Below are 26,144 nucleotides of genomic sequence, written 5' to 3'. Positions count from 1 at the left end.
CCTTGTGATTGACAATGAGTTTACATCATTAAATCCTGATTATTCAAGTCTGTGAGTGCTCGATGTCAACTAATATATTCAGTTAGTGGAATCTTCTAGGTACCTTAGGGTCTATTTTCCTCATTGGTGGATTCCCTCACATCTATTACTAGTTTACCTTAATGCCTAGTAATCATACAATTTCTACCATGCTCGAAAACAACTCATATATTCACATGTGGTAGAGGGAAATGTTCCCCTAGGGCTTTTTGGGTTGAAACCCTAGCAGACTGAAAGTTATCTATTCAAAGAAACATACATTCACACAGCCATTATGCTATTATAAGCAAATTCTATGATAAGGGTACGTACCTTTGGTCCTACGTTTGAGAAGGCCTTTAGGGTCCAAACCCTTCTTGGAGTTCCCTTCTTCTCTTTTGTCCTGCAAAACAACCAATTCAAAGAATACAACAGTACATGGAAAAAAACTTATAAAGAAACCATCTTCATGTTATAAAGAAAGGTAGTTAGTTATGAAATCCAAACAACCATTTACATATGAATTCTAAACATGAATATCATTAACATAAAGAAGATTCATTTCGGGAACCAAGACATGTGTTTCTTTTGTTATAGACAAATAAAGTACATAAAAAGGAATATTTTCACCTGAGTCACCTTCAGCAGGCTCCAAGCAAAGCTTCCTTCCGGATCCGTTCCAGCCTCAAGCCTCTAACAAAACTCCTTCCATAACTCTCTCCATGATGTCATAAATGGTGGATGAACATCAACACACAAGGAAACAAAGGTTTCCTGTACAAAATGGGGGAACTGCAGAAGGCACAAGGGACTTTAGACCTGGTCAAGGGAAAAATCTCAGCATAATAACCTTTCTCTCTCTTCCCTCCTCCCTTAGGCCTTCCCTTTGAGGTCTTTTTATACCATCTCCAAAGTAGTTTTTTAGTTAGGAGTTGGTTGGGAACAGTTGGGCCATAGGCACTAACAGGTGATCAGTAGGTAAAACCCGCGATCTCCGCCCGAAAATAAGGAGTGTTATATTTTTTTAAGTGTTTTAATACATACACGCGGGTTGGCTATACACATACCCACGTATACACGCGTTTAACTCAGGGCAATGTCGCGTATAAGGGATAAAACACTGTTTTTTAAATTTTAGGACTAGGTCTGGAAGGAGGGGTTGCCTTAGGCCATGAGTACAGCATCACAAACCATAAGAGTGAGATTTGGAGCTATAACAGATGCCCCCTAATATATGAGGTCAGAAGGGGTACATGATGGCCGAAATATATTATGTGAGTACATGGAAAGGAAGTCTGTCAAAAATCGAGGAGGACTTCACCAGAATTCAACCTGCCAAGCCACCAAAGGAGATCAGAAAGAAACACTATCTAAGGCGGGCATACCCATGCTCAGAAAAAGTAAAGCATGTTCGCATATCAAGTACAAGCGGATCCACTAACTATACAAGTATAAATGACTGAAAGATACATAATGGATCATCTGATCATAATGAACAAGTACATGTCTGAATATCACATATAAGACCGTCAATGATGCTGAAAGATGCAACAGATCACTGATATCAAAGACTGATCCCCAAAAGGTACCAACTGAACATGATGGAATAGGATGGTACTACACTGAAAACTCAGGTGCCAGCATATAGAATGTCTCCATGACTAACTGCAACATATAAAGTGGAGTGGTATCAACTAGCAGCAACAGGAGCAACTGTCAAGTGAACCAATGAATGCTGATACAACCTGAGGTCTTCACCAACCGCCGTGGTACATTTCTACACCATGGGAATAAATGATCTGAAGTCGACCATGTGAGAAATCGTTTGATTACCGGTCATTGATGTATACCGTTAACAAACGCGAGACTACTCACTGATAATGATAATGAGCGTCAAGGTACCCAGTACAATCTAACAAGTGTGAATAGATGAGCTAGAGTCGAACACCTGTAAGAATCTATCGATTAGGAGACAATGATGGTTTCCCACTGTCGATAGCGAAGGATCTGCCACTAATGACTGCAAACCCCAAGGTACTTCCAAATGGACTCTAGATCTTTGCCCCAGAGCAATGAGTCGGAGTCGATAGGGAAAGATCCGCTAGAAGGAAGGCATTAAGGCATCCTTCATCAATCTAGCGCGAGTGTAACCCGTAGGCCAATAATGTGGAAGGAATCGGATGAAAAAGATGTAGTAACCCAACCGAAGTACGTTTCCGGCGTACACAAGATGTGGCTAGCGCATGGCAGAAACCCTCTGAACCAACCAATAATGAAAGCTGACACAGAGGCGAGGTATCCACCAATAGGGTCAAATGGAAACCAAGGTACTGCACGAATCCCAATGTGTGATAATGTAAGCTGATGTCGAACACAAGGGAAACCACTCAGTCAAAGACCCATGATACTGATCGATGCTGAGCACAAGGTAACCTATCAATAATGAAAATAGGGCCAGGGTGCAGCTCTAGGCCTGTCCTCAGAGCAATGTGTCATCGTCGATAAGGACCAGACCCGCCAGCAAGAAGTCAATGGGGACCTTCTCAAACCGGCACGAGTAAAGGACCAATATAACTAATGTGATGATAGACATGATACTGACAACCAGGGATGGCCGACTGAAAAATGAGTCAAGAGACACTGCAGAGAGGCCGACTCAGGCTAACTTCCCTTGAACAAAAGCACGACTCAACGTGACTATGTGGCAGCATATGATGACTCTGTATAAGTTCGCTATGCAGGAGGCACAAACGAACCCTCCATATGATTGGAAGAGATAACCAATCGGGGGAGAACTGACTCAATAACAAGGTTATGGTGTACCTAAGTCAAACTAAATCCCACCCATACGGAGGAGACTTTGTTTTGAGTGCTTTGTTCAAGGGCGACACAACTGACTCTAGCTGCCAACAATAAATGGAAATAATGTCCCATTCCCACTCTTTTTGGAATATTTAATTTTTTTGTCTTTTTCTATTAAGTCGGAAAAAGAATAAAAGAATGCTATGGTACAGTGGAAAGAACGAGTGTCGGTGAAACAGATGATCTAGTTCCTGGGAAAGGAACGTTCCTATGCTCAATGCAGGGAGGTGAAAACTGGTCAGTGACACTCAAAGGTATGTTCCTTCCACGGGTCAAGGTGTGTCAAGCTGCAGAAGTCAAAGGTATGCAAGGTTGATTTTGCAAACGTCATGGTCAAAGGTGAAGCCGGCCCTAGGCCAAAAGGTGCAAGTGGTCAACATGCAATGCAGTAGTACAACTCAACACAAAGGAGCCTCTAGGGTATAAGGCCAGAATAAAGCGGAGAAGCTAAGAGGAATGAGTCTTCAACGCATAAGTCATGGCGGGACTACAGAGGACTCCCGAGCCTACTCAAATCGGAGCAACATGAGAAACAAATGTCAGTGAGGTGCTAACTAGGATGCCCATGTAAAGGATGGCTCTACCATCGTGTCATGATTTAAAGAATTGGCGAGTGAAGATGGCTTACGAACCATAACACGATGGGATCGACCCTATGGCAGATGTATCAGTCAAATGGAGGCTAGTATGCATAATGCAACGGAAAAATGGTGTCCCTAACCTATATGCCAATGAGAACACGATACCTTCCATGACGGGTCAGCAGTCATGGAACTGCCTCGAAATTGAAAATCATCCAAAATTTCCTAAAAAATAGACCAATCTCGACATTCCAAGCTCCCAAGTTAAAAGTCACATGAGGCCAAACAAAATAAAATTTTGAAAAAATTTTGCATTTTCAAAACTTATAAAAAGCATTTTGGACTCACCATTTTTACCATTTGAGTTTGAGAGCAAAGGATTTGGAGCAAAAGGAGAAAACTTCCCACAGCCAGATTCAACCGTTCAAATTCATCAAAAACCTCCAGGTAACTCTTATACTTAGCTTGCAATTGATTGTGACTGGTTTTAAGATTTTTGATTGATGTTTCACCGTTGAACTTTTGTCCAAAATTTCCTCGCGGCGTATACGCGGGTTGGTAATATTGAACCCGCGTACACGCGGGCCCTATACGCGACTGTGTGCACAGGGACCCGCGTATACGCCGCGAACCATTTTTAAACAAAAACTAACGGCCTTAAATCGATTTTTTCTCAGGATGCCTGTCACGTGGCGTGAAAGAGAGCACACAGCGGTAGATAATGAAGTTATGAACAGTCCAGAAGCATTAGATGCCCTACGGGGATGCGGTTTGCTTAAATTTTTCAAATTGCCAAATATGAAAGCGAACACGCGTCTGCTTGAGATGCTCATTGATTATTGGGATGTCGATGAAGAAGCTTTTATGATCGATCAGATGCCGCTCAAGGTAGAAGTGGAGGATATCTATTTTATCACGGGCCTTTCCCGAAGGGGAGAGGTAGTACAGTCTCGGGGCAGGACACGGAGTTACCTCTCGATAGAGGACTATGTACATATATACTGCCCGGGACATCCCAAGAAGGTTGGGAGCCAGATTTCCATCACACATGTGGTGAGTTTATCACTTAGGATAATCCTGTTCACCATGGCTCGCGTGAACGGATCATCCTCTCTGCATCAGGCGTCATGGCAAAACATGAGCGTGGCAGTTGACTGTCTCACTAGTGTGTTCGACTGGTGTACTCCTCTTCTGGCCATCATGAAGAGCCAGCTCACTTCTATCAGGAGGGGTCAGACTAAAAACTTTGGATATGGTAGCATCTTGTGTACTTTCTTTTTCGAGAAGGTTCCCGCACTCCGCCCCAGGGTAGCAGTTTCCATCAGCACCCCACGCGATCCATGCATGGGCCGGTGGGCTGATCTGATGAAACGTTTGGGGGGTGGGGAGGTCCGAAGGACTGCCTTTGACGATGACTTCTTCACCTGGTGGGATCAACATATCATCGCCGTGGATGACTACCCCTATGCTGGGTTGGATTTTCGAGGAGATCCTGATCTAGTGTTACCACCGAATGCAGCATGGGGCGAGATCGGTAAGATTTTTTGATTTTATGATTTTTTGGATTTTTCAAATATAATGATGAATTTTGAAAAATATTTTTGATGAGATTCAAATGACTGATATGATGATCATGTTCCAGACATCGGGCCGGTATGACCAGATGGATTCCCGCGGCATGGACGGCGCGGCCGAGGAGCCGAAGAGGCGGCTGCTGCTACAGAACGTACTCTAAACAACGTCCAGCGACACTTGGCAAGATTGAGCTGCCGAGTACCGATGGCCGTCATAGAGGACCTTCCTGAGGATATGCAGCGTCATGTGGTTGGCATGCCACGTGACTGGGTTCGCATTTTTCGGTGTGTGGCCAATGCTATAGTGACATACTTAGACGCTCATCCTGAGCCGAGGCATTAAATATGCCGGACATGATTATGGGAATTTGAGTCCCAATTTTGTATATTTTTTGGACACACATATGTACACTCGAGACGATTTACGATATATATATATATATATATATATATAGTTTGACTTTTTGATGCTTGATTTTATTATGATGAATGATTGATGTGCCAGTCTAATGCCTGATTAGCGATAGAATCAGCTAACCAATGATGAGATCTTGGAATGTGCAAATAATTAATATAAATAAATGATCTTTGCAACAACCTCACCCTTAAATACTGGCGATATAAAGATGGATCTCGTACCTGATAAATGTTATTTAATTGAGACAGTATCAATTGAGAATCAAGATATACTACCAACGAGTCAATCCCATGAGAGATTGCCTCGGATAATAAATTAATAACAGCAGTATACTCGGCCATATTGTTTGAAGCAGGACCAATGCACATGCCTCTTGATGCCATCAATTGACCAGTTGGATAATAGAGTACCCAAGCTGCGGAAGCAAGATTCCGAGTGTGCCAACTAGCACCATCGGCGAACCCAAAATAGACCGAATCATACATCAACACTTGCCACAACAGACCAAAAAGTGCTGATATCATAAAAACTCTCGACGAAATATGTACAAATATACATAAAGTACAAAGAAGCCATTGCCTGACCAAAACTAAGCAAAGTACTTCTTTAGGTAGAGCCCGTTTCGGGGCTCCGCCAGCTTGTTTCCCTCAAAGTCGATTAACTCATACGACCCTTTTTCTAAAACTCGTTTAATAATGAAAGGACCGTACCACATAGGCTTAAATTTGCCTGCCCCCAAGGCGTCTTTATCTTGGTCATAGACCAAGACAAGGTCACCTTCAGAAAAGACTCGAGGACGGACAGACTTATCATACTGGGTTTTAACCCTTTTCTTATGGGCCTCATTCATCGTGGCGGCATCTCGACGCTGCTCATCGAGATGTTCCAAGTGAACTAGGCGCTCTTCGAGACTCGAAGTCTCAGGAAGAAGCTCAACAACCAACTTAAGAGATGGAATTTCACATTCAACCAGAAAGATAGATTCCATCCCATAAACCAACTGAAAAGGAGTAAAACCAGTAGCCGTTTTGATGGAGGTTCGGTATGCCCAAAGAGCCGAATACAACATAATGTGCCAATTGGACCAATTTTTATCGATTGTCCATTGGAGTATCGTCTTAAGAGTTTTATTGACTGCCTCGACCTGTCCATTGGCCTGAGGATAATAAGGGGACGAATGCTCCTGGCGGAAACCTAATTTAAGAGCCAATTCGAACATCAATTGATTCTGGAAATGACTGCCATGGTCAGTGACAATCTCTCTTGGGATACCGAATCTTGAGATAACCTGATTGAAAAGAAACAAAGATGCCATGTCACTATCATTCTTATAAGTAGACATGGCCTCAGCCCACTTCGTAAAGTAGTCTACAACCACAATAATGTACTTGTGATTTGCCGCTGAAGGCGGATTACAAGTTGTAAAATCAATACCCCACTTAGTAAAGGGACCGATGGTGACAACGGGAAAAAGAGGAGCTAGATGCGCGCGCATCTTCCGAGTAAAAATTTGACACGAGTGACAGCGTTTGACTGCTTCCACACAGTCCTTAAAGAGTGAAGGCCAAAAATAGCCAGCACGTAAGATGCGCTGGGCTGTAGCAAGCCCTGATAGATGGCCACCACAAGCTCCACTGTGGCAGTCATTGAGCACTGACTCTACTTCCTCTAAGGTTAAACAATGCCGAAGGATTGAATCAACCCCTCGACGGTATAATGTGTCACCAATGATAACATAGTTTTTAGCCAGGTGACGTAATTTTCGACGTTCATCCTTGGAGAAAGTAGAGGGAAACTTCGAAGTCTGGAGATAGACAATGATATCTCCATACCAAGGGTCGAGTGAAGAGATGAGGAATAAATGTTCGTCGGGAAAACTTTCCTCATAAACAGTATCCTCTCCACAAGGAAGCTCAAAAATTAGCTCCGCGAAAACCATGGATTTCTTAGACTTGGTAGACAAGAACTCGAGATCGAATTCTTGCAAAATGACTATCCATCTATTATATTTGCCCCCAATCACTCGCCTACTGAGGACAAATTGAAATGGATTGACCGCCGCTAAGACAAAAGTTTTGCGTAGCAAGATATAATGACGGAGCCTCTGGACAGCGTGAACAGCTGCCAAGGCCAACTTCTCAACCAGAGAATAGCGAAGTTTAGGACCTATTAAGCCTCAGCTCAAATAATAAATCACGTGCTTGGCAAGAGCATCGTCTTCCTGAACGAGAACCATACCAATGGTTGATTCTGCTGCAGCGAGATATAAAAGGAAGTCTCTACCATAATCTGGTGGACTCAAAAGCGGGGTAGAGACTAATGCCTTTTTCAAAGCATCAAACGACCGCTGCGCAAAGTCATCCCACACAAATGGAACTCCTTCCCATAGCAAACGCATAAACCCTTTAGTAATCTCGGCATAGTTTGCTATAAACCGTCTTAAGAAATTAGCCTTCCCTTGAAGACTTTGAAGTTGTCGAATTGAGGACGGGGGAGGCAACTGAAGTATTGCCTCAACCTTGAAGGGATCAACCCGAATCCCTTCATTGGACACGATGAACCCTAACAACCGACCAGATGTAACCGCGAAAACGCACTTGTTGGGATTCAACCGGATTTTATAAAAATGACATCGTTCAAAAACCAATCGAAGATGACTAGGATGATCAGTTCTCTTTCGAGAACGAGCAGCGAGATCATCCAAGTATGCCTCGATGACATGTTTGATGTCATGGAAAGCATATGACATGGCCCACTGAAAAGTGGCTCCAGCATTTTTAAGACCAAAAGGCATCTTTCTATATGCAAAGGTACCCCAGGGACATATAAAAGCTGTCTTATGTTGATCTTCAGGACGAATAGAAATTTGATTATAACCCGAAAAACCATCCATGAAGGAAAAAATTTCATTACCCGCACACTCGTCGATAATCTGATCAATGAATGGCGTGGGGTAATTATCTTTCGCACAAGCCTTGTTTAGGTCCCTAAAATCGATGTATACGCGGATTGTTCCTTGCTTTTTGTCCATAGGGACTGGATTAGAAACCCAATCAGTAAGAGGAACAGGGTATATAAAACCCGCCCTTAGCAACCTCTCAACCTCAGCTTTGATAGATGCTACTTTCCTAGGGTTAACCGGTCGAAGCCTTTGACGAACTGGTTTCGCGTTTTCATACGTCTTGATCTCATGTTGAACTATAGAAGGATCAATGCCAGGCATTTCTTCATAAGACCAAGCAAATACATCACGATATTCCTTGAAAAGGTCGGTGTAGATTTGAATTTCTTTAGGGGAACACTCAATTCGAATGAAGATATTCTCGATGATGCTAGGGTCCCTAGAGATGTTTATAGGTATCATTTTTGAAATTACCGACATATTACCTTCGACACGAATGTGTGCTGGAGCCAAAGGGTTTGACACCGTACAAACATCACTAGTGAGGAGCTCGGAGAATCTAGATTCTACTTCCTGTAATGGAGGAAGGAAGTATGAACGATGGTGTAAGTCTTCCCAAGGTCGATCTATACCCATCATTACTTCGAGGATTGCTTCTTCAGAAGGTAAAACTGAATCTAAGCTGTCCAAGGCAGAGGTAGAATCAAGGCTCCAAGCCGGGGCCACATGACCATCTAACTCCTCTTCGGAAAAAGGAGTAGAATGGTTGTCTGCAGAGTCCAGCTGCATATATAGGGAATTCCATTCCATTTACTTGTCCTTCAACTAATGTGGTCGTAGGTGAAGGCAAGGTCCAAGGGTCTGAAAAATAATGAGTTCGAAAGAACTCTTCTCGAGGAGACTCCTTAGATGATGAAATAGCATTGATTTTAGCGAAAGGAGAGGGAAGATCAAAAGTACCCATCAATGAGAAATACATCCCTACTCCTAAATTCTCAATCGGCGGGCGAGGGTTATCCACTAAAGGGACAGTAGAGTCAGATCTTGCTTGAGGATCGACTGGACAATAGTCCAATTGATCAACCTTAACGATTTTCCCCTCATGAGGAAAACAAATGACACGAAATAGAGTCGAAACAATGGCATTCATCTCGTATACCTAGTTCCTTCCTAATAGGAGATTATAGTCTAGGTTAGCGTCTACGACCTCTACTTCAATATTGACGACCTTTCCCGCAACACATATAGGAAAGGCCGGGATAATCCCATGCGGCTTATGAGAATGACCATCAAATGCAGTCAAGATGGTGGGTGAAGGAACAGCCGAAGGTGATCCAATAGCCTTCTAGCATGACATCGACATGACGCATGTGGAAGCTCCTTCATCTATCACAGTGCGAAAAATATTGATTTTTCGATATGTAGACTTTATTTGGAAAGCCATATGATGAGGGAGATTTTTTTGACATTTAACATGTCAAAAGTGAGCACTAAAGAGTTAGCTGGATCGACTACTCCAATCGCGGAGAGTAAAGCACTTCTCTGAGCCGGACACGACTGGAGAACCTCTAAAGCGGACATGGCACACGGACTCTGAGCCAGATCCTCCACAATGGAGTAATTCTGGGCGGCCCTAGCATTAGGATTAATCATCGCGCGTTTAGCGAAACCTTTCGGTATCCGTGGTATAGTCTCGACAGGGGGTCGCTCAATATGAAGGTCAGTACTTCCGGGAACAGTCTTGTCCTTGGAAGTTTCGGCTTCACCATAATCACGTGACCGAGTAGCCACATGGACGTTAGAACCCATCATGAAAACATTTGACGATTTTTCCCCTTCCTGGTTGCCCCCGGCGGAGGTTCCAGGGTTTGAATTCGCGCTAGCAAGAAGTTGTTGCCCTTGGGGAAATGGGTTGGTTAACACAACTTGAGAACTAGAAGTCCCTTACTGTCCTAACAAGCGCTGAGCATCTTCAATCTTAGGGCAGAGATGAGTTAGATGGTCTCCACTGCACAATTTGCATGGAGACTTGACTTTCGTTCTCGACTCATTTCTACCACCACCAGCGTTGTTGCCAGATTTATTTGCATCAGGATTCCCATCCTGGTTCTTTTTCTTACCTCGTCCTTTCTTTTTCCCATTGGAATTTTGATTTCCTTTGGGGTTATCAGATTGGACGACATTTATTGAAGAAGTTTGGGAAGCGGGGGGATTAGACGATGTGACTTGGTTGTTGGAAGCAACTTGCAAGGACAACTGTTGCAATTGATTCAACAAGTTCACTGTAGTTGTGTCTACTGACCCAACGATACCATCCGCGTGCGGACCTGGCTTCGACTTAGCTATGTCAACCATAGATCCAGGAGCATCTGGCAAGTATTTTTGTAGGATCCCAGACTGAGAGTAGATCAATTTTAATTGTTGGGCCCTAAAAATGGCTTGCTCCTCAGAATAGACCCCAGACATGGAGACATCCTTGGAGATCTCGGGTTGTAACGACTTCAAAAACCACTCGAGACGGTACTCCGTAGGGATTTTAGCTTTAATGAGCCTCTTTCTCTGTCTCCATTCCTGAATATGGTCAGAAATGTGGGTTGCCTTATCCTGACGAAAGGTGGCTAGAAGTTCAGTTCCAGCGTCATAGCAGACAGACAACTGGAAATGATTTAAGAAAATGTTGGCTAAGTCAGCGAACGATGTAAAGCTGCCCCCTGGTAGCTCTATATACCATTTGGCCGCATTACCAGTCAAGGTGCGCTGAAAGAGTCTCAACCTAATCGAGTCATCGATAAGGGAGTTAGATGAGCACCACAAATGGAATGTGGTTACATGGTCACCTGGGTCCTCACCACTCTTCCCTTCGAATTTTGGAATGTCCGAAGGGAGTTTGGTTGGGACCGGAGGCCAGGCCGGATTGTACTTGATTGGGTCATTTGTTAACTTAGTGAGATCTGGCAAGTTCAACGTTGCCAGAAACGGAAGCCTAGGAGGACCTTGGGGATTCCACCCAGATTGGGTAGAACTCCCAAAGCTCTGAAAAGATTGTCCTGGAATTTGGGAGGCACCAGGCTGCCCGAAGTAACCAGTAGAACCGACTGAACCAAAAGGCAAGCCTTGTGGTCCAGCAAAATTCGAAGTTTGACCAACTCCGGCCGTATAGCCTCCATAACCAGCAAAGTGTCCTCCTAAAGGATTGTAAGGAGTTGATAACCCCTGATATGGATTCCAAGCCGAAGCTAGGGGAGGAATACTTTGGAACGAACTAACCGTGGAGTACGGCCTATTCCCTTGTTGGCCGATAAACGGATTCCCGGTTCCCGCGCTACTAATCCCAGGGTTATTCCAACCTTGGAAAGGATTGCTACTTTGTCCTACAGAAGAAAAAGGCATGGATCCTACCGTCAGGTTGGAATGTGGTATATGACCACTTCTGAAAGGAAAACCCTGGAATGAAGCCGATCCGCCCATCATGGACGTAGCGGCACTAAACAGAACCGATGGAATACCCTGTGAGTGGGTGCGAAATGGGAAGAATCTAGTACCAAAAGCATTGGTTTGGGTATTTCCACTCGTGGACGGAATGGAGGTAGACCCAACTAAAGATGTGCTAGCAAAAGATCCAAACAAGGAAGCAGAGGAGATGGAAATGGTTCCCCCCCCTTGCACCGATGTTGGGGTTTGCATAGTCGTAGCACTTGTAGAAGCCATGCTTCCAGTAGTGGTCATCGATGGTAAGCGCGTAGCATAACCTGGACTTGACGGTCTATGCGTCGGAGTCCCAACGTATTGCAGTACGTCTAGATGACTAGATGGTAGTGGAGAATTTGGAGCCGCTAACGACTCTGAAAGTTCTTCTACCTCTATGTTATTCTCCGCTTGAAAGAGAACTCGAGAAAGGACTGGAGTGTCCCTCTCTTGTTCAGAAGTGCCAGGCCTTGCTTGGCCGCTAATGCCCCCGAGAGGAGGATCAATCCCTGATGCGTCAACCGGCGTGGGACGGAACCCACTGGTAGTATTGCCTCTGCGCCTTCTAGGAGAAGGCTCTAAACTTGGTGGCGAAAGACCATGAAGTCTTCGAGACCATCTAGGAGATCGGTCAGCCACTTTGAATTTTTTGTTATGATCTAACTAAAGACTCAAAAAATTGAAAGCTAGGCCAACTAGGAGCACAGAGCACACACTATAAAGTCCCTAAAGATACAGCCAATCAAACAACTTCCAAGTATTTCCGCTCCGGGTGATTAAGACCGGACACCAAAATACGAGAAAGTGAAATAAGGGGCCTTCTAAAGATAGTCTGGGATGATGAGGGCCCAGTCCTATCAGCAAAGGTATCAGAGGAAGTTACGCTGACCTCCTAACAATAGCCTGTGCCGGTGCAAGCCCCCAAGCTTCGCAAGGGTGCCCTCCAGTAGTACTGTCGAAAGTGATGCAATGTCAACCTCAGGTGCCACGGGATTCCCCTCCGCAGCCACCTGTGTAGTTCCCTAGGAGCAGCAACTATGGATACCAACTCGTCGCAGAAGCCAGGCGGAACAATCGTGAGGTAAGTTCAGACAAGTAGGAGAGGGGGTATCTCTCTTCCCTGTCTTCACAGACCCTCGTGCTTAACTCCCAGATCCAGAGCTTTCCTGGTCTTCCTAACGCTATTGGATTTTCTCTCGTTATTCAGACTCCTACGTTTGACGTTTATATGGCCTTGGAGAGTTAACTCTCCACTCGCCTAAACCAAGGCCCTAAAATCCTAATCTTGTTGGTGTAACTGACTAAAACAAAAAGTTCTAGTGAATTTTAGTTAGCACTTGATTTTATTAGGCTGTTCTTTAAGTCACAAGGTAACGGAAGTGAAACTAGTGGTATTTTTTTTGACGCAAAAGAAATTAATAAAAACTTAACTACATGCACATGCACTTTTTCGTTTTTCGATGAAGAGCAATTTCTATAGGGTTCAGAGGTACTTCTAACCACTTAAAATGCCTAGATGGAATATGCAATGTTACCATTCATTTCGTCTAAACACTAAAAACAAGTTCTAAGACAAACATAAATCACTTTCACTTACTAAAAGGAAACCAAATGAAAAGCAAGTTCAAGAAAGCAAAACTAAGATTTCCAAAAGATTTTCTTCAAAGCAACAAACAAAAGAGTCTTTTCAAAAAATGCTCTCAACAACACTGAAACTTGTGATTGAAGAATAGGCAATTAAACACTTTTGCGAATCAACACCACGCAATGGATGAAAACTCAACAAAAATAAATGTGTTTGAAATCGCTCTTAACAATCAAAAGAAACAATGAAAGCTTTGGCACCGAAAACCAAAAGATCAAAAAGACAAATTCCAAGAAAGTGTTAATCAACAACTTTCATGAAACAAAGAAGTGGATGGTCACTAAAAGCGATTTTGTCAAGAAAACAAAAAGTCACCAAAAGCAAGATTAACACAAAGATTGAATTCAATCTTCCTACCCTGATGAAACAGAGCAACCAAGATTCCTAGCAAGAAATCTTGAGTGTTTTAGCAAAAAAAACGATGACGCTTGCAATCAACAAAAAACAAGACCAATACTCCTTATAATCAGAGAGAATTCGAAACAAGATTCTCGCTGTAAAACAAATAACTGATACTAGAAAATGATTGTTTCAGACTGACTCAAACCACCAGAAAAACCTTGAGAGACTAAAAAGATTTATATATCTTGAAAATTGCAATATATACGCGACTGTACTTATGTACAGATTGTGTATACGCGACTGTGTTTGAGGAGACCTACGTATACGCGGGTTCACTCAAAGAAACAAGCGTATATACGCTTCTATGTCTAAGAAAAACAGCGTATATGAAAAGCTTCAAGAAAAATAGAAAAGACAAACTGAAGAAACTGGCAAAACTTAAAGTTCAAAAACAGACCAGACAGTAACAGCAAGCAGACAAGGCAGCTGAGCCCTTATTGGCTTGAAAAACACCCAAACTAGGAACAACAAGAGTGTTGTCCCCAGCGGAGTCGCCAATTCTGGTAGAGGTAAATGTTCCCCTAGGGCTTTTTGGGTTGAAACCCTAGCAGACTGAAAGTTATCTATTCAAAGAAACATACATTCACACAGCCATTATGTTGTTATAAGCAAATTCTATGATAAGGGTACGTACCTTTGGTCCTACGTTTGAGAAGGCCTTTAGGGTCCAAACCCTTCTTGGAGTTCCCTTCTTCTCTTTTGTCCTGCAAAAAAACCAATTCAAAGAATACAACAGTACATGGAAAAAAACTTATAAAGAAACCATCTTCATGTTATAAAGAAAGGTAGTTAGTTATGAAATCCAAACAACCATTTACATATGAATTCTAAACATGAATATCATTAACATAAAGAAGATTCATTTCGGGAACCAAGACATGTGTTTCTTTTATTATAGACAAATAAAGTACATAAAAAGGAATATTTTCACCTGAGTCACCTTCAGCAGGCTCCAAGCAAAGCTTCCTTCTGGATCCGTTCCAGCCTCAAGCCTCTAACAAAACTCCTTCCATGACTCTCTCCATGATGTCATAAATGGTGGATGAACATCAACACACAAGGAAACAAAGGTTTCCTGTACAAAATGGGGGAAGTGCAGAAGGCACAAGGGACTTCAGACCTGGTCAAGGGAAAAATCTCAGCATAATAACCTTTCTCTCTCTTCTCTCCTCCCTTAGGCCTTCCCTTTGAGGTCTTTTTATACCATCTCCAAAGTAGTTTTTTAGTTAGGAGTTGGTTGGGAACAGTTGGGCCACGGGCACTAACAAGTGATCAGCAGGTAAAACCCACGATCTCCACCCGAAAATAAGGAGTGTTATATTTTTTTAAGTGTTTTAATACATACACGCGGGTTGGCTATACACATACCCGCGTATACACGCGTTTAACTCAGGGCAATGTCGCGTATAAGGGATAAAACATTGTTTTTTAAATTTTAGTACCAGGTCTGGAAGGAGGGGTTGCCCTAGGCCATGAGTACAACATCACAAACCATAAGAGTGAGATTTGGAGCTATAACAACATGTCGTAGATTTGTACCATTGGGGTTATGACAAATACCTTGGGTTAGGGACATTAACTCTTATATGGCACCCTTCCCATGCTGCGTTGGAGTTATGTATTATCTATGTACTTTGAGGACTATTTTGGGATGCCTCCTGTCTATTATGTGTCCATAGTCCTATTGAAGTATATTGTGACATAGATATACATTGTATTTGTTGGTGGCTATTATCTTTAGCACATATGAGACTTCAACATTTAGATTCTTCCGATGCGGTTTTGTGGCATTTCCTCCTTCCTACAATTTTGACCTCTGAGCTTTATTGTAATGCATTTGGGTAACCAGTTTCTCTTATGAACTCATTCATTAGGGGACATTTTTTATAACCATATTTTCCACTCCATTATAGTGAGAGAAACCTAAGTTCAACTTACCTTAGTTTCTAGCTAGAATGCATCCCATTTTCACTTCTACATTTACTTATGTGGGGTTTATTCCATGTTAAAAGGGTGAAATTACATAATTGAGAAATTTATCATAATTATTTTTCCAAAATATTATAATTATGAGATAATAATTATTTCATAATTGACAACAATTGAGAAAAAGCTCATAATTGAGAAAAAGGTTTCTAGAGGCTTACTTTCCCAAGGAGATCAACTTGACCCACTTATGTATGAGTTGGCTAGGGGTCTATTGTTGGTAAATATTACTAGCATCTCTTCACCCTAAGCGTCCACATTCATCCTCCATGTAGACTCTCTGACTCTTTATATACTGGTCTATCCTAGAGGGTCAAGCTAGAGTTAAAGAGATCCATATAGATATTATGTTGCTTTTCCATTGAAAGAGATTGTTTAAGTCTTGTTTTACTCAAGGTCATTTAGCCTAGAGAGGGGGAGACTCTATCGGATTTCGGAGAGGATTTCTTATTCTTAAAGGTACAATTGTACCATTTTCTTTATGATTAATGAAATTACATGTTCCCTTTCCTACAAATATATGTTTATGGTTGATTATACATGTTAATATTTATTTGAAAGGTTGCCCTAAACTTTAATAGGATGCCAAAAAATTCATCCATTTTTCTCACTTTTTATCACTATGCTTCTCTGATCTAGGTTGATATTGGTGACCCCACGCCTATTCCACTTGGACCCCCACCATTGTTTCTTTCAGTTTCCTTAGTTTTAGCACACTTTAATATTTATGGAATTCTTTCGGGTCCTGAACTTTCGAAGCTTGCGGTATGGATTTGAATTTATAAGTTATAGTCCTCGAATAGATATTTCTAATGAGGCATTGTATGTATGAAACATAGTTCGTATGCCAAAGTTATGACCCTGAGAAGTTGATCTACTAATTTACCCCAACGGGGCCCATAGAATTTTGGCGGTTCATCTCCTAGGGTTAAGTTTTTCGCTGTTTAGGGTTTTCCATTGTTTCTCAATAATAAATAGGCATTAGAGCCTCATTGTAACACAGTTCAGAAGGCGTGTAGCAGACACATATATTCTTAGAGATAAGATACTATCTAGCCAATTTAGTGTCCTAAATTTCTCTACATAAATTATCAATCCGGGTGTGGTAAGCTGATGAAGTGTAGTGCACTGTTTGTGCTAAGTAACCCTTCTTACTTCGTTGTTTTGTATATGTTTTTATATTGTTTTGTTTTGGGGGGTTTCCTTAATTCCTAATGATGTACAGTCTAGATTATGAGGGAACTGAATCTAAATTAAAAGGTGAACTAATCAAAATCTAAGTTAAAGGAAGGGAGAAAAAAAAAACAGAGTATCTATCCTACCTTGTCTTCTATTCCTAAGTCAAAGATTAAGAGGTGAATTTGTAAGGAAAATTGAAATAATTATAGAGAATGAAACTAACTAAAGCACTTTTAGTTGTCCAAGCCTCCAATTTTGGAAAGATAACTTTCTTGAGATGGAAAACAAACAACTTACTGTACTTCACAATTTAAAGAAATAAATAAAATATACAGGGAGAAACTAAGTGATTACAATCCTTGTGTGAAATGAATATTTAACCATTTAGTCTAGGATAGATATCAACTTGAAATGGTGACCAAGAAAAAAATTTATCCACATAGTGTATTAGCAATCTGAACTAGAAAGTAAATAACAGAGGAAACAATCAATAAGTAAGCTAATCAACAATACATTCTTGTTACTTTTCCACCTTACCCTGTTAAAGCAAAACAAGTTTCCATTTATGAAACAAATTGAAAAAATAAGACTGCACCATCGAAGTCTATCATTATGCTACTGAACAAAATTCAAAGGAAACAATTACAGGCAGAATTGAAATGAAACAACTACAGGAAATCAACCTAAACTACAAATATTGCTAAAATAAATAATGAAACTAAATTGAACAGTAAACAAAATAACAACAAAAAAGCCTCTTTCAGTGTAGGGGCCCTCTACAACTAATTGATTTGAGTTTCTAACTAGCTGAAGATACTCTTTCAAATGATCACTTGGTCAAACACGACTTCATATCATTAACAGGAAAATAAGTTTCAAAATTACAGAGCAGTAAGTCTGAGCTTAACACATGAAGAAATTCGAACTCCTTCTCAGTTCTTTACAACTGATATTTAAAGAAAAACTCCTAACTATCTTTTGAGAGAATTTAGCTACAGGTGGTCCACGTATTACAATAGATCTGCATGAATGGGTGATCAGCTACAGGTGACTTTAAGTCAGCAAGGTAGTTGCGTGAAACTATTATCACCAGTGGCTGGTTCAAGTAAATGCTACAACAAAAGTTGTCAGATTTATTAAATAGCCACGAAGAATGGACACAAAGTCCTATTGCTCTTAGGTTTCCTCGTTTGACTCCACCTTTGACTGTGGTCTTGAGCTGGCTTCTTTGTCGATTTGGGCTAGTTGACTAGGATAGGATCCATGTCGTGACCATTCCAGAGATGCCCATGTGGCTGGTTTCCTCATTTGACACCTGTAACCTATTAAACCATGGAAGTAGCTATGGAACACACAGTTAGCTACAGAATGGGCTACGTTTCTTAGATAAGTTGCAGAAACTTATTTCAAATAACAAAAACATAAAAGTATAACATGTTAATCATTTAATGTCTTCCTTGAGACAAAATCTATCATTTATCAGTGATGGTGATCTATCTTTTATGGAAAAACAAGAGAAAGAAGTGAGAAAAGTTGTAAAGGGAGAGTAATTCTAAGAGCCAACAGCTACCATTGCCTGAGCTAATTTATTTCCTTTCTACATGTAATTAGTAGGTAGATATTCAATTTGACTATGTATATGTTGGTAGCCATATGTTGCAATGTCAAATAGTCCTCTTGGCCTCATGATTTCTCATATAAATCACTGGAACCCACTTGATAAACAACTGTTCCACTACTCCAGGTAATTTTTGGTTGTTTTTCATGTTTATTGTTCATGACATTCTTTGGTTTATCACATGAACTAGGGTTTTATCCTAACCTCCATTTCTTTATATGTGCATGTTCAATATGATTAAATGGGATTGTTATCTTCCTCGTCATGGCATGGAACCAACCCTCAACAAAAGTTTTCCTTTCAATAAGTATTGATAATCCAAATTCTTGAAAGAATTTAAACTCTCAACATTATTCCTTAATAATTTTCTTGTATTAGATTTTCAAAGTTAAGATCCTATCGTTATGTGGGTTTTGGTCTAGCTACAATTATGCTTAACCATGAGTTTTGTTTTTTTTATATTTTCCATGGGCACATAGTGAATCCAACATTATGGTTAATTCTCCTTATGTAGGAAAAACTCAATTATTTTCTTAGGGTTTTAGACTTATGCATTTTTTTATATATTTGTTTATTCATATATACTTGTACTTCTTTGCCGTCATTTAATAATCACTTTTGTTACAACAAAAAGACATGGTTTGACGAGGCTTGATAATTTTTATAGGTAATTTTTATGCCAAACAATTTATCATTCCTTTTGTGGTTAATAATTTTTATGTCTACTGTAGAAACTCCTTGTAGATTCAAACTGCTAATTGTAGTTTACTAAAAAATAGACTTGAATCTACTCTACTCATCAGCAGAAACGATTAAATGATCGCAAAATCACGAAGCATATAAAGAAAGAATTCAATCAACACATTACATAATGATTTTCTCGGGAAAGCCACAACTAAAAACCCTTGTTATCTGTATATTGCATTAGTCAAAAAATATGAGTAGATTACAATGCTTTGCTCAAGCTCGAGAAACCTCTACGCTATCTCTATTTGTCTCACAACTTCCTAGACAAGGCCAGGCCAATACTTAACCAAATTTTGGCTTGCCCAAGTCTGTATTTCCTTGTGTTTTTCCTTTGGAATTAGCCCCCTATTAACTAGGGAAATTCCTCAATGTGAATTGTGCAATCCTCATAAGACTTCCTCTGACTGCATGCACCACATGTACAATTTGAATGATTATACAACTGGTAGTGCATTGTCCCTGAATCTAATCTCAACTGAGTAACTCTGATATATGACATGCATGATTTATTTATGAGTAAATCATTAGTTAAATGGTTGAATACATGAAGCAACACCCCATTGTCTGACCTCCTACTAGTTCCTCTGTCAGTTGGAACTCGTTTAACTAACTTTAACTCAGTTAAATTGGATTAATTAATTACAACTCAAAACAAACTCAACCAGGGATTCTATAATGTAGGATACACTCTACATGAATTAAGTTAGACCATCAACTCAAATTAACTGAGTCAATTAAGTAAAATTAACCTAGTTAACTCGTACAAGTTGTCATGTTATGTGGAATTACAATATTATTCCTAATTTAATTCAATGAAAAAATTAAATTAGGATTTTCTTGTTACAATTTCAACACTCCCTATCAACAAGAAAGGGATTATCAAAAACCCCAATCTTGCCTCTATGGAACTCGAATTTTCCTCTTGAAGATTCCTCAGTAAAGATGTATAAATATCATTTGTCTATAGAAATGTACTCCAAAAACATGATTATCCTATGCACACAATCTTGTAGATGGTGATATCGGATGTCGATATGCTTGGACCGATCATGAAAACTTGGATTCTCGGAGAGTTTGATACAATTCTGATTGTCATAGTAAATCACTATAGGATCCATATTTTGACCAAATAACCCAATAAGGATATTCCTCATCTAGATAGCCTCACAAGCTGCTTGACTAGTAGCCATGTACTCTGCTTCTGGCGAACTGAGTGCAATTGATCTCTACTTCCAACTGTACCAAGAAACTGCTACTAAACCAATACTAAATATTCCCCCTAATGTGATCTTCCTGACGGATGGACTCCCTGCCCAATCTGCATCTGTGAAGCCTTGAAGCTTCACTCCCTCTATCTGTATGCACCAAAGACAAAATTTAGTTGTGCCTCTTAGGTCTCTCAACACATGTTTAGCTACCTTCCAATAGAGTTTGGTTGGCTTAACCATTGAATGAATAAGTTGGCTGACTGCAAAACATATGTCTGGTCATATGTTCACCAAATACATAAGTGAGCCCACAAGCTGCTTGTAAATAGTAGCCTCCACTCTTCCACCTAAAGTAACATCTTCCTTCCTCCAATTCCCTGCTAGAGGAGTCTCCATGGGTTTACTACTCTCCATGCGGAACTTCTTCAATATCATGTTGGAATACTTTCCCTGAGAGACAAATAGTTCTTCATCTTCTTGCCATTCTTCCATACCAAGGAAATAATGCATGAGCCCCAGGTCCCTCATCTTGAATTCTCTTTCAAGATCCTCTTTGCAAGATTTTAATAGTTTCTCATCACCTGTTAGAATTAAATCATTGACATATAATAGTATAATCAACAATTTACCTTAAACCACAATATGGTAAAGGTTTTCATCTGCTTCACTTTTGGTGAATCCCAACCTGGTGAGATAAATGTCAATCCTAGTGTACCAAGCACGGGGTGCTTGTTTCAATCCATACACCACTTGTTTTAGTTTGCACACATGTGACTCTCTGTTGAAGGTCTCAAATACTTCTAGATTCTCAATGTACACTTCTTCCTCAACCACTCCATTAAGGAAGGATGTCCTCACATACATCTGATGTATCTTCCATCCCATCTACACTAAAAGTGCTAGAATAGATCTGATTGAAGAGCACCTTACTACTGGAGAGAAGGTCTCCTTGTAATCAATTCCCTCCACATGAGAGAACTTTCTGACCATAAATTTGGCCTTGTGCTTCTCCACACTCCCATCTATTTCTTTCTTTACCTTGTTAAACCATCTGGAACTCACCATTGAATTATCTGCTAGTGTTGGGACCACTTCCCAAATAATATTTATTATAATGTAGTCATACTCCTCTACCATGGAATTAACCCATACTGGTTGTTGCACTACTTCCTCGAATTAGGATGGCTCAATCTCTATACTCTCTCTCATCATAGCCATGTAGCCAGTGTACCGATTTGGTGACCTCCTCTACCTGCGCTGTGATGTGGGTTCTCCACATTCTCTCTAACATCATGCATCAATTTTTTAGCTTCTCTGGTGTGCTTCCTTCCATCTCTGGAAGTCTCTGCATGAGTGGTATTTGGCCTTGAAATTGTCATTCACTTCCATTACATTTTCACTTATATTTCCATATTGTCACCCTTACTCGACCTCTATTTCATTACATTTACCTTATCATTATCATTATTGGGTCACATTTATGTTTTTCCAAACTTTATTAATTCTTAGCATTTTTGAGTGAATATATGGTTAAAGATTAGAAAATAATGTGCATATGCTTGTACCTAACAAGTAGGATGAGATTGTCGACATGTGTAGGTCAAAAGGAAGCTTTTAAAAGACCCTTATGTGGCCTCCTAAGGCCAAATTCGAATTTGAATGGAGAATATCATGGGATCATGATGATATGTGTCTTATCATTTCCTATTTGTATTGAAACTTTAAGAAGATATGTCTTATCATTTCCTATTTTGATTGTAACTCTATAGATATAGGGAGAGATTCATGGACTCTCATTAATGAGATAGCTTCTCATCTTTTTGTATAAATAGGGGAAGTTTTCTCCTATCATTTTAGATGTGAAAAGTTGGGGAAATTCTCTTGTTTTGAATAAAAAATTTGGATTTGGCACCATGCTCATGAGTGATGTTCACTTTGATTTGGTTATGCTTGCATTTGGAGCTTCTAAACTTTCCATCCCTCATGCTTTTGGATTGGCCACCTATAATATGCGAGATTTATTGCTTTTCATAGATTAAGATTTATTGTTTTCATAAATTAAGATTTATTGCTTTCATAGATTAAGATTTATTTATTTCATATCTTTTCCTGTGTGAGAGGTTAAGAGTGATTGTTTTTATTTTCTTTCATATCTAGAAATTAAGAGTGATTGTTTTTGTTTTCATTTCATATCATGTGGTTTTGATTATTCATTTCATAGGATCCTGATTTGATAATGCATAGATGATCCCTTAGAGTAGATTTTATTTCATGCAATTTCATTTCTGAAAGTGTGGTAGATTAAGATTTCAATTCTTGCAAGTGTGGTAGATTAACACTTCAATTCCTTCAAGTGTGGTAGATTAAAATTTCAATTCCTGCAGGTGTGGTAGATTAACACTTCAATTCCTGCAAGTGTGGTAGATTAAAATTTCAATTCATGCAAGTGTAATAGATCAAGATTTCAATTTCTGCAAGTGTGGTAGATCAAGATTTCAATTACTGCAAGTGTGATAGATTAAGATTTCATAGTTAGATTGATCTAAATTGGAAGTTCATTTCTAGCATATATAGTGCACGCATGCTTCGCAAGTTTTACGAAACCACCGAGTTGATAATTAAATGATAGGTAATTAATTTGCCTCAACATTTTGGTGCCATTGCCAGGGAAGTGTGCATAGGAACTAGCTTTCAATTTAGAGTGTATTTTATTTATTTTTGTTTTTACTAACCATTTATGGACAAAGGGTCTAGAATGTAGCCCAAAGACTACATTGAGGAATGGTATCAAAAAGTGGTTACGCCACAATATTCATCAATTCTTCAAGAGATCTTTGCGGCAAATCGAAAGGTCAAGTCGATTTCGCATATCCTTACAAACAATCAGGTACATTTTTCAAGTTTGGATATGAGCATTTCAAAAATTCTAATCCGTAAATGGCTTCATTGGAAGCATGAATATACTTAAAAAAATTAGTTTTTAGATAGATAGGAAAAATAATAAGAAAAGGATTGATAAAATCTTGACTATGCTAACAAAATTAAAAAAAAAAGATCTCACAAGGATGCTTTCCTTTTGCACTTCGTGTGATCTAGAGGATCAAAAATAGAAATTGTTTTGTTAGTATATCATAAAAGTTATTTAACTATAGAGTGCAATTATGCAACTAATTTCTGTTTTCATGATTTGATTTAATTCAATTTGATTTTCAATAAACTTCTAAAAAAATAACAAATTAAAAAAAAATAAATTCAAATGCATTTTCTTTAGTAATAAATTGTTTTGTTTAAATGAAATATATATGTATATATTTTTAATTAAAAAAAAAAGTAACGTATATAATTTTTAAAACAAAACATTAACCAAAATAATAATAATAATAATAATAATAATAATAATAATAATAATAATAACAAAACACATAAAACAAATAAAACAAAAACAACCAAACGTAAACAACAACCACGCAGCTCTTCAAATCCTTCAATACCAGCTGCATGTATGGTGACTGCAAATCTGCTGATAGACTCCAATTTAATTTGCGCCTAAAAAATGTTGTAGCAGCATTAAACACCAGGAGTTCTGGGAAAGGCGGTCAATTGGGGGTTATGATTTGAAAGTCAAAACCTCTGAAGAATGTTGCAAGACTTGCAAATCCATGTGCAAAAATGATGATCCTTACCTCTGTAATGCATGAGTTTTCTGTGGGGATACAAAAATGATGCAGTTAGATTTCTTGCGTAGATCTTTGGATCGGTAACTTCATGATTAAGGTTCACTCGTTCAATTTATTCAAAGCGTTGTCCCATTTTTTATCTCATTCTAGATTTTGAGTCCTCCAGAATTGTCCATAGGATGATTGATATAGTTAGATCTTCCCTTTTCCTTTGTTGGAAGAGATTCACGAAGCTACAAGCCCAACCTTCAAAACCTGCAAATAAAAAAAATAAAAATCAAACCACAACAATCGATTTTTGTTGTCGGAGCATCACAGAAAACGTAACTGTTTTGACACATGATTTTGAAACGCATTTTATGAGAAAACCTAGGTGAATTAGACAAATCTAAGACATGGGTTTTTTCGGGAACATGTTGAATTAGGTAACTTAGAAATGGTTTTCCTAATTTCACAACTTTTTGAGCGCATTTTATGGTTCTTCGGAGCCTTTAGTTCTAGATTGCGTGAGAAAAATCACAACAAGGGACATTGATTTTTATTCTTCGGAGCCTTAATTTCATCGGATTTTCTAGATACTTGACAACAGAAAAATTATTCGTACTTAGTAAGATGTGTTTGGGCGTCTTGACTCTCATTTTCATCAATGGTGAGAGTTCTCGTGTTGACTAGTGGCATCCATTAATGGCTACTAAGTCAACAATTTCCTACTATGTTCGAAATCAGAACATTTATTCACATAGAAGGAATTGTGCCAATGAGTTTTGAAGACATGAAGACTATCATTTTCAGCATTTTGGAGCAAATGTAGAAGATATGTAGCTACAAAACCAGATGGCAGCTACAGAATTAGACAACAACTGTAGAATCAGGTGACAATTGTAGAATCAAATAACAGCTGCGGAATCAAATGGCAATGGTAGAATCAACACTATTCCACAACAGATTCAACAAGTTTTAATAAAAATAAATAAAAAGTCATCTTGACTATTTTTCTCCATGAGTTGTCCAGCCACTTGAAGAAGATTATGATCAGAATTTTGCAACCACCACACATGCAACTTATCCATTTCCAAAGGGTAAGTTAAGGTATGTCATTTTTTAATTTTTTTACCATAAAATTCCTTGAAAAGCTAAAATGATACTTTTTGGAAAAAACATTTCTCTTCCTCATCTCATAAAATTGCCAATACCATCAGTTGGGGGGGATACATTCATATTCATATTTTTCCATATTCATATCACATTCAAAAACCCACATACTTTCAAAAGATATTAACTATTACATTATTGTTATGAGCATACAAAGGCTTGTCAAAAGTACTAAAAAGATAATTGCATACAAACACAATCATGGTTGTTACACAAGAACCAACTATGATGCAATCCAATAAAGATATACTTTACAACAATAATCAAATGATCATTATGCAAAGTTCAAAGATAAACAATGAATGCAACAACAAAATATGGTTGTAACACAAGAACCAACCATGTTGCAATTCAACTAAAAGATTTTGCAGAAGTATGAAATTACCAAAAGATGTTTTGCAAAGTTAAGCCAAAGCTCAAGGATAAAAAAGAATTAATGTAATAGATTGCATGAGGACATGCAATAGCTTCAGTTGGGGGGTATGTTGAGCCTTGAAATTGTCGTTCACTTCCATTACATTTTCACTTATATTTCCATATTGTCACCTTCACTCCACCTCTATTTCATTACATTTACCTCTATTTCATTAAATTTGTGTTATCATTATCTTTATTGGGTCACATTTATGTTTTTCCAAACTTTATTAATTCTTAGCATTTTTAAGTGAATTTATGGTTAAAATTTAGAAAATAATGTGCATATGCTTATA

Source organism: Pinus tabuliformis, chromosome 3_1, assembly GCF_031772625.1.
Source record: "Pinus tabuliformis cultivar Carrire ecotype Pingquan chromosome 3_1, CPIR1, whole genome shotgun sequence".
NCBI classification, from domain to species: domain Eukaryota; kingdom Viridiplantae; phylum Streptophyta; class Pinopsida; order Pinales; family Pinaceae; genus Pinus; species Pinus tabuliformis.
The sequence above is the reverse complement of the archived record's forward strand: the minus strand, read 5'-3'. Positions refer to the sequence as shown.